Source organism: Hippopotamus amphibius, chromosome 2, assembly GCF_030028045.1.
Source record: "Hippopotamus amphibius kiboko isolate mHipAmp2 chromosome 2, mHipAmp2.hap2, whole genome shotgun sequence".
NCBI lineage: Eukaryota > Metazoa > Chordata > Mammalia > Artiodactyla > Hippopotamidae > Hippopotamus > Hippopotamus amphibius.
In genome coordinates, this window is record NC_080187.1 from 58,857,509 (window position 1) to 58,867,265 (window position 9,757).

General features: G+C 37.2%; 1 pseudogene; it reads left to right on the plus strand.

The window, feature by feature from the left end:
* Window positions 1-8,330: 8,330 nt before the first annotated feature.
* Window positions 8,331-8,737, plus strand: LOC130846083 (60S ribosomal protein L26-like 1; annotated as a pseudogene).
* The last annotated feature ends 1,020 nt before the right edge of the window (window positions 8,738-9,757 follow it).

Here is a 9,757-nt window from a genome sequence, read left to right on the forward strand (position 1 = left end):
ATATGGCAGGTCTAGTGATGATTAAACTCCCTTATCTTTTCTTTATCTTGAAAAGTATTTCTCCTTCATTGTTTGGTGGACAGTTTTGCTGAATACAGTGTTCTTGGCTGGCAATTTTTTTCTCTCCACACTTTGAATGTAGCATCTCACTCTCTCCTTCAAGGTTTCTGCTGAGCAATCTGCTGATAGTCATGGGGACTCCCCTATATGTGATAAGTTGCTTTTCCCTTCCTGCTTTCAGAATTTTCTTTGTCTGTGACTTTTAACAGTCAGGTTATAATGTGTCTTGGTGTAGATTTCTTTAGATTCAACCTCTTTGGAGCATATAGGCCTTATGAATGTAAATGTCTACTTCCCTCCCCAAATTTAGGACATTTTCAGCCATAATGTGTCTTGGTTCACATAATGTTATTCCATAAGTTCTTTAGACTCTCTACACTTTTTTTTTTCATTCTTGTTTTTTGTTCTCCTCATCTAACTAGATAATTTGGAATTACCCATCTTAAGTTTATTGATTCTTTCTCTTGCTTGATTAAGTCTCTATTGAAACTCTCTACTACATTTTTAAGCTTAGTTTTTGAATTCTTCAGCTCCAAAGTTTCTGTTTGGTTCTTTTTTGGTTTCTCCTTATTTATATTCTCATTTTGTCCATGTGTTGTTTTCTTGATTTCATTTAGTTTTTTATGTTTTGTAGCTTACTGAACTTCTTTAAAATGACTATTTTGAAATTTCTTTTTCAGGCAATTCATAGATCTCCTTTACTGTAGTGTTGATTACTGGAGATTTATTTTGTTCTTTTGCTTGTGTAAATTTCCCTGATTTTTCATACTTCTTGTAGCTTTGTGTTCATGTTGGCACATTTGAAGGTTTGAAGGAGCAGTCATCCCTTCAGTCTTTGTGGACTGACTTTAACAGGGAAAGATCTTCACTAATCAGCCTGTCTTGAAATTCTAGGGCCCTCAAAAACCTTCTCTATGAATATACATGTTCCATTCCTCATCCTTCTTCCTGGAAGAGATGCTTCAAGGGTGTGCAACTTCTCCTAATCTTTCAGAGCCATGCAGATCACCATAAATTACCCACTCCTTTTCCTTAGGTTGATGCAGTGAATGGCCTGGATGTTGGGTGCAAGTTCCACTTCTCTCCTTCCTTCCTAAAGGGAATTCTTCAAGGCTATACACCTTTTCCCAATCTTGCAAATCTGTGCTGGTTGTTAAGAGCCAACTACCCATTTTCTTTGTTCTTATCTGCCCCCAGACTTTCACACTTTGTTGGTTCCCTCACTGCTTCACTCTGGATTAAGTGAGACAGAAGTAGGTCTCTCGGACAATGCCTCAAAAGACTAGAGACATTGAATGCATGTTTTACTTTCTCTTTCTCCAAGAGAGATATCTCAGGACAGGGCATTCTCTCTCAGTGCTGACCTGTGACAGCTTGGGGGAGGGTCTAACATGGGTAAAGTGAAACTGCTCTTCTTACCTATTTCAATGAGTTTACTCTTGCATTTGTGCTCATCTGGGACATTGCAGCCTCTTCACTGGATTCTGGAAATTGATCCATACATTGATGTTAAATCCGTGTTTCTGTGAGAGAATAAGGGGTGGGACTTCCCACTTCAAGATGTTGCTAATAACCCGGAGTCACTTTTATACCTAGAAGTTCTATTTGATTTCCTTTAACTCTGTTATCAAGTATTTTATATCATCTTTTTTTGTTGTTTTGAGTCCCTTTTTTATGTATATCATAGTTTTAAACATTTTTACTTAATAGCTCAATGATGTACTCTTCTTTCTAACCATCCCCTGCCTTTCAACAAACACACTGTTGTACAGGTGTATTTGGTTTGAGTGTGGCTATGTCAAGAAGCAGTAGAGACCGTGGCTCTGGAAAGGGGAATGTACACATATTAGTGTGTGTGTGTGTGTGTGTGTGTATTTTTACTTGGTCATTGAGATGGTAGAGCACACAGATAAGATTAAACACCTGTAATTTAAAAGTACATAAGAATTAATTGTTTTAGAGTGTGGCAAAGTATTATCAGAGCATCGGAGGATTTGTGCCCCTCCAAAGATGAAGAATAGTCTCATCTGAAATGAACCAGTTGAATAACTATTTATTATAATCACCATCATCACAATAATGTAACTGCTATTTTGAGCAGTACTTTTTTTTAAAGTTTTTTTCCATTGTTGAGATGATTCAGCTGTTTAAGAAAACAAAACAAAGTACAAATGAGTGGGTGAGTGTGCCATGAAAGCCCTTCTTAAATGATGAAAGCCGTGGCTATCTCTGTTATTGACAGCAGTGTACCTGCCTCCTTCATAAATACTGTTTCTAACAGTCAGCCTGCACAATATTAAAGGTCTGTCTGGACTCTTTACTTGGGCTGAGGGTCCCAGAAAATTGGAATAATTCTCAAAATCAATATGTTCCCTTCTCACTATACGGTTATCATTCATGGCTACAGCAAGGGAAGGAGGTATTTAATTTAAAATGCTGGGCCTGAATCTTCTCTCTTTAAGTTATCTGATCTCACTGAACCCTTGTTGAAAGCAGATCAGAGGAAAGAGGAAGAAGAGGGTCCCTACACTCATAGCAATGGCTCGTTTCCTACATTATCGACAAAATATATTTCTAAATCCTAGCTTCAAAATTCAACCATCTTAGGTAGGACACCTGATTATAAGAGACAGAAACAAAATTTTAAGAAGCCTAAGGAAAAAAAATGTGGATGAGAGAGGTTTTGTTTTGTTTGTTTTGTTAGAAGAGTTCTTTGGGCTTATATACTCAAACAAAGAGTTGAACAACCAACCTCAGTAAACAGAAACTAAGGCATTTCTTGTCTTCAGGCAATGAAAATGAGGATTCCATGTTGTCAGCTTTCTCTCCCTCCCCTGCTTCCTTTCTCATCTCTGGTCTTTCATTTTAGTTTTCCTCTTTCTTATTATAAGCTGGTGTCTTCACACAGTGGGAGATTTTGACTCTAACAACAATGGGTTCACAACCTCACAGCTTCAGACTGGAGATAATAGAGTTCTTTCTCTACAGCTCCAGTTAAAAATATTCCTGGAAAGAGATCCAATTAGCCAGGCTCAGCTGGAGCCACATACCCACCACTTGGTTAAGTCCCTATGACTAAGGGGTGGGGGAGATTACTCTGATTGTCCCCAACTTAAACTGGGTCCTCTCCTTTGACTATCACTGAACTTTGATGGAAGTTGCTGTCAAGGGGTATGGAGGTGTTCTCTGAGGACCATGGGGTGGGAGGAAGAGAAGGGGGTACTATCTACAGCAGAAAAAGGGAAGGATTTATAAAAAAAAAAAAAAAAATCAACCTCAGTAACCACCAGCATAACATTGATTTTGTGGGACGTTATGTTCTCAGTTCCAACAGTTCTCCTGACAAATGAACTTTGTGAACTTACAAGTTGGGGACCGCCTATATCTGAAAAATTACTCAAGGGGAAAAAAGACAATAGTTATGGGAGAAAGTGCATCATGTCATTTATCATCTGTTTTCCCCTTGAAGAACAGGCGTGGCTTTCCTTTGGGTTTTGGTGGTTCCAATGAGGTTGCTTCCTTAGTTGATAGTCCAGAGCCATTGACCTTTAGGTCAAAGTCCAAAGTCAATCTGATTGTCAGCATTAATAAGGGCATGTGTACTACAATCTCTCCTATCCTCTGAGGATGGAATGAGGAAATTCTTCACTTTTAATACAGTATAAAACATATAGGTTATCTTGTTCAGGTCAATGTTTATTACATATAATAACAAAGTTTAAATTAATACCATAAGATAGTATAGACATATACTCATATATTTTACTCTATTTTAAAATACCAGCTCTAAAGTTCACATTAGAATACTCCCTATGATGAGATTTTTGTAGTAAATATCCTTACACTATACAGACATATTTTTGTTAGACAATTACTATGTAGAAACAATATGGTGTGTAGTGTATTCATTTTATATCAATGCCAAAATAATATGAATGAATACATCTCAAAAGCCATGCTATGCTTACTTGGCCATATAGCCCTGCCCTAGGGCATCTGAGTAACTCATCAGTTCTGAAGAAAGACCTATAGTAATAGAGTGTAGGAAAAGTTACTCAGAGGTTTTTGGCGGAGAACTCTGGAAAGATTTTTTAAAAGTCATTTCATGGAATTATTTTACAAATGTTAAAAAAAAATAATAAACAGAACATGGAAAGTTTCCAAAAATAGAAAATGCAAAAGCCAACAATCAGAACTGAAATATAGTTCATAACAGCTACCAGATTCCCAACAACTTCCTAAGGGAAAACTCACAGAAAAAGTTAACTTCTTTCCGTTTGTAAAATAAAAATGCCCCCTTCTTCTATGCTTTTTTTTTTCTTTCTTTCCCTTCACTGTGGAAAAATGTAAGATTTCATAACAACAAACATGCAGTTTGCTTTTGATTGAGTCACTTTATGCAAATGTTTCCCTATGCCAAAAAAAGAGAACTAGGCAAGAAAATACTCTTCCTATTGCTGGCTGGAATTCCTCATTTACTCACTGGAGCATTTGAGGTGACAGCACAGTTCTCATAAGTTGTCAAATTCTGTGATTTAGTTATAACCACTTACTTTCAGAGCCATTGAACTAAAGAGTTTTGCATTGGAAGCACTTTATGTACCCAGTGTGAAACAGGCCAGACTTCTTCAAGTAATCTTCAGCTTTTACAGCATCTGATCTCAGGTTTGCAGCATAGAGAAAGCAAATAACAAACCTTGCCTTGTCTGTCTTCAACCTTTTAAAAATGCTTCTGTGGGATACGAATATTTTATTATTTTCTCAGCTGATGGTGAGAAACCCACTAAGATTTTCATTTGCTCTGTTGCAAAGCATTTCAACTGTCTACTTTGGCCTTAAATTATTTCTTTCAGTCAGATCCATTTAACTGTCCAACTCATCCCATTGGCATAGATAGAGTATTAAATGGAATTAAAGATTAACAAGCTTATGTGACTAGCATTTCAATTCAAATGGAAACTTGATCCCTGGTAACAGAAAATGAACTTATTTCATAAACAGAGTTAGTGGTAAATCTTGTGATTTAATTTTGAATAATTGTCTAATATCCATATACATCTCCCCAACTTTTAGCTAGACTTCTTGAAATTCACAATTTCAGAAATTATGTTAGGAGAAGCAATGGCAAGTACCTAAAGAAAGAGTGTCTTAAAATTCAGTCATTGTGATTTTTAAGTGCAGAGAGGCAGTAATTGAGTGGAATTTCTATACATTAAACCGCTCAGTGTTAATTTCTTATGTTTTGATATTTTTTTCCTTTTTTATAACTAGCTGAGATTGGACAGTGAAATGAATAAAGAGAAAATGAAATCAAATTAGAGGTCAGAAACTTTTAGTTCCAGCCCTGGCACAAAGTCATATATCATTTCAAACAAACTACTTCAACTCTCTGAGATTCAGTTCTCTATCTGGGTATTATTTAATGATAATTGTTTAACAAACAACTGCAAAAAACTCATGTATTGTGTATTAATAAATCAATAATTATTCACACATAATAAATTATATTCTCTGATCTCAAAATTGGATGAAGATTTTCTTTATCAGGTGATTCTTAAATGCCCTAGGGGTAGCACTCTGCCAAGAAGTAATTTAGGGACCAGTCCCCTTCCATATTGCGGCTTTGTTATTTTGGAGTCCTTCATTTTTGGCTCCACAGGGACAAAGAAAGCAAGAAAGACTTTGTAGGATAATTTGGGCACCAGACCTGAAAATAGCTTATGTCATTTTTGACTACATTCCATACACAAAAACTCCATGACAGTCACAAAGTAGATAACATACATCAAATCTGAAAATTATGAGTAAAATGAATTCCCTAGATGTAAGGTAAGCTGAAAAGCTGGACACGCAGCATGATGCCATTATCTTTGCCACAAAATGTTAAAAGAGTTTTATATTTCCCTCCAAGGGTCTGTAGTTTAGTGGAATAATTTAAGAGAAAATACAAAGTAAGATTCAAGGAAGGCAGAACTGAGTCAAATTTGCAAAGAGCAGTATAAAAGACTAGACTGTGAAACTTTAGGGAGTAAGAACCACATATGATATTTCTCATAATTTCCAATACATTTGCATGTGACTTACAGACACTTATTAATGTTTGCTACAGATGACACTGGAAGCTGATGGGCTTGAACATAGAATGAAACTGGTGTAGAGAGCAAAATAAAGGCTGGGTATTCTTTTTTTTAATAATCTAACATTTTATTTATTTGTTTGTTTATTTTTGGCTGTGTCGGGTCTTAGCCATGGCACGCCAGCTTCTCTCTAGTTGTGGCGTGTGGGTTTTCTCTCTCTAGTTGTGGTGTGCAGGTTCCAGGGCTTGTGGGCTCTGTAGTTTGTGGCATGCAGGCTCTCTAGTTGAGGCATATGAGCTTAGTAGTTGTGGCACGTGGGCTTAGTTGCCCCACAGCATGTGGGATGTTAGTTCTCTGACCAGGGATCGAACCCGCATCCCCGGCATTGGAAAGCAGATTCTTTGCTACTGGACTACCAGGGAAGTACCAAGGTTGGGTATTTTTAAAGGCAAAAGTTTTTACTTCAATATGTCATCCTTCGCCAGTCTTGCATGGATAAAAACGTCACTGCGAAAGGAACCAAACAATGAGCTCAGAAGAGAACATCCTCCTACATGATCATCCCCCTTTACGTGAACATCTCCATTTCTGTTGAAGGACCCGGGTCACATTCCCAGTCATGGCAATGTAGCTGCATATATCATGACAGTAAGCAGTGAGGGATGCTTCCTAGGGAGAAGGCTAGGCCTTCAAAGCACCTCAAAAATTTTTATTTTAAAAGTTTCTATTGGGTTTATTTATTGTTGGTTTTTTTTCTTTTTTCTTTTTTTTTTTTTCTTTTTTTGAGATAAAAAACAAACACTTGTGGATCAAAGAGTGTTGTTTTTGTAGGGAGTTTTCCAGAATCCATAAACTATCCATGAAGATCATTCTTCAAAAACACAATGATTTCAACAAAATAAAACAAAGCTGTTGGACTTTTGCCCTCTGTTGTCAGAATCAAAGGCGTATCTCTTAATTAGAAAACCCTTTGCTATAGCCTACCCTCATGGCTTGACATTGCTTGCTGATTTCTATCAGTTCTGATGCCAATCTGAGCCTGGTCTCTAAACTCCACACGGATAGTGAAAACACTGTCTTAAAAACACACCCGTACTCTCACACCAATAGAGGAATAAAATTGTGAGAAATTTATTAATAGCCAATATTTATTAAGTCCTTAATTTGTGCCCGACACTGTGCTAAGATGTTTGTATGTATTAACACAATTAATCTTCCCTTTGAGAGAAAGCTGCTGTTGTGGGCCTCATTTTACATATGAAAAAACTAGGGAACAACAACAAGAAATACTTTTCTCAAAGCAACGTACTTGGAAAAGAAGTAGAGCCAGAATTCAAACTCATCTTTCGATTTCAGAGTCAAGTTCTTAAGTGCACTGCCTATTGCCTGTGGTGACATGAAATACCACAATCAGTCATTTCCAAAAAAAATAAAGAAAGAAAGAACTGAACTGAGAGGAATTTTTTTTTTCTGAAGAGGATGATGTATCCACTCTGGAAATTAGAGAATAAAGAGTTAATATCCTAGTAGTCAACATATGTCTTCCAGCATCTCTGACATGTAGAGTTTGAAGTCATCACTTTCATCTTTATAACCAGAAAAAAAAAAAAAATAAGCCAAAAATCAACAAAAATCAACAACTCTTCTTAGACCTACCAGAGAACTGAGGTGAGGAAAACTGCTGCCCTAAAATCTGGACAGATAGGTGACTCCAAAGAGTCACAGCTGAGATCTGCTTACCTGAAGAGCAGAAACCACTGGAATCATAAACTGGTAGGAAGACTTAAATGATAATTTTGATAAACTGCTGAACACTGGATTGGACCAACCTATAGGAAAGAAACTCGTGGTGGCCAAAGTCTTATGGGGGCCTCACACTTTTCTGGCTTTACCTCTAGGAAACTCACCAGGTTCTCATGATGAAATGCTGAGAAAGAGCCCCTTCTGGCTCCGGCAGGAAAAGGGGAAGAGTAACAATTGTGAAATATGCCAAAAGCTTTCTCCATAATAGAGGACTATTCTCCAGGGAAAAATAAAACCTCACCAGAGTCTTGTCATACCTGCAATAAGGGCACTTCTCTCATATTGTCACCTTCTAAATTTCATGATTCACCAAAGGAGGTGAGGAGATCTAAGACATACACATGAAGGCACATACTTTTGAGCCCAGCTGGTGCCAGGTAGAAAATCATCATGAAGTTCAATCCCTTTGTGACCTAGGACTGCAGTAAATACCACTTCAATGCCCCTTGCCCATGTCTGCCTGGCTCTCGGAGGAGCTTCAGCATAAGCACAATGTCTGCTTAATTCCCCTTTGCAAAGATGACAATGTCCAGGTGGCTCAGGGACACTACATAGCGTCAGCAAATTGGCCACACAGTGCAGGTATACAGAAAGAAATATATCATCTACATCAAGTGGGTGCAGTGGGAGAAGGCTAATAGTACAATTGTCCTCATGGGCATTCATCTGACAAAGGTGGGTATCCATAGGCTAAAATCAGAAAAAGAAATTATTGAATGTAAATCCAAATTTTAACAAGTTGGAAAAGAGAAAGGCTAGGATATGAGGAAGAACTTATTGAGAAAATACAGGATTGAATATAATCTGTTGTGCAACCACACTTTAACTGTAGATTTTTAGCTAGTATGTGTTCCTTTGGAATTTTTCAGGATGTCTCTTGTAAGTTTTATTTCCCTCCTGTTTTGTGATGGATCTGAGGCTCTGTAAATATACTTTTGCATTTTTGATTAATAATCCTGAGAATAAAAGTTGAAAATGTTCCCTAAAAAAAAATTGTGACGGTAACAGCACAGAGACACAGACCTACTAAAAGAAAGCTATTTAATCATATGATTACAGTGTTTCTTCTCCCCCACCCCACATTATCACCACACCAACAGGCCTCCAGCATAATAACAGTGGGTTGCAGCTGCTAGTTTTGCAAGACACAGACTCCCTCTGGGCAGTAACATTTAGGAAAGTACAAAGTCAACAGGGGAAACAAAAGCAAGGACACTAAATTCATTGGGAGACTCTGGCACCTACAGCTACAGTAAACATTAAACACAACCCACCCTTACCCAGATTAACACAAACTTCACACTAAAGACCTATTTAGCTCACTTGCTATTCTCCAATACATAATGTCAGGCTTTCAACAAAAATAACAAGGCAGTCTACAAGGCAAGAAAAGACAGTCTGAAGGATCAAAGCAAGTATCAGAACTAAACTCAGATATGGCAGAGATGTTGGAATTACACTGGAAATTTAAAGTAACTATGATTAATATGCAAAGGGAACTAATGGAAAAAGTGGACAGGATGTGAAAACAAATGAGTAATGTAAGCAGAGAGATGAAAACTCTAAGGAAAAGTCAAGAGGAAATGCTAGAAATCAGAAACACTGTAGCTGAAATGCAGAATGCCTTTGATGGGCTCATCAGTAGACTGAACATGGCTAAGGAAAAAATCAGTGAGCTTAAAGATAGATCAATAAAAACTTAAACCATCAAGAAGGTGAAAAGACAATGTAGCTAAGAGGAGAAAAGTTTCCCAAAACATATTGTAATTAGTGTACTTGTACTGGTATCTAGTAGCAGGACTTGTGTCTAATAAGAA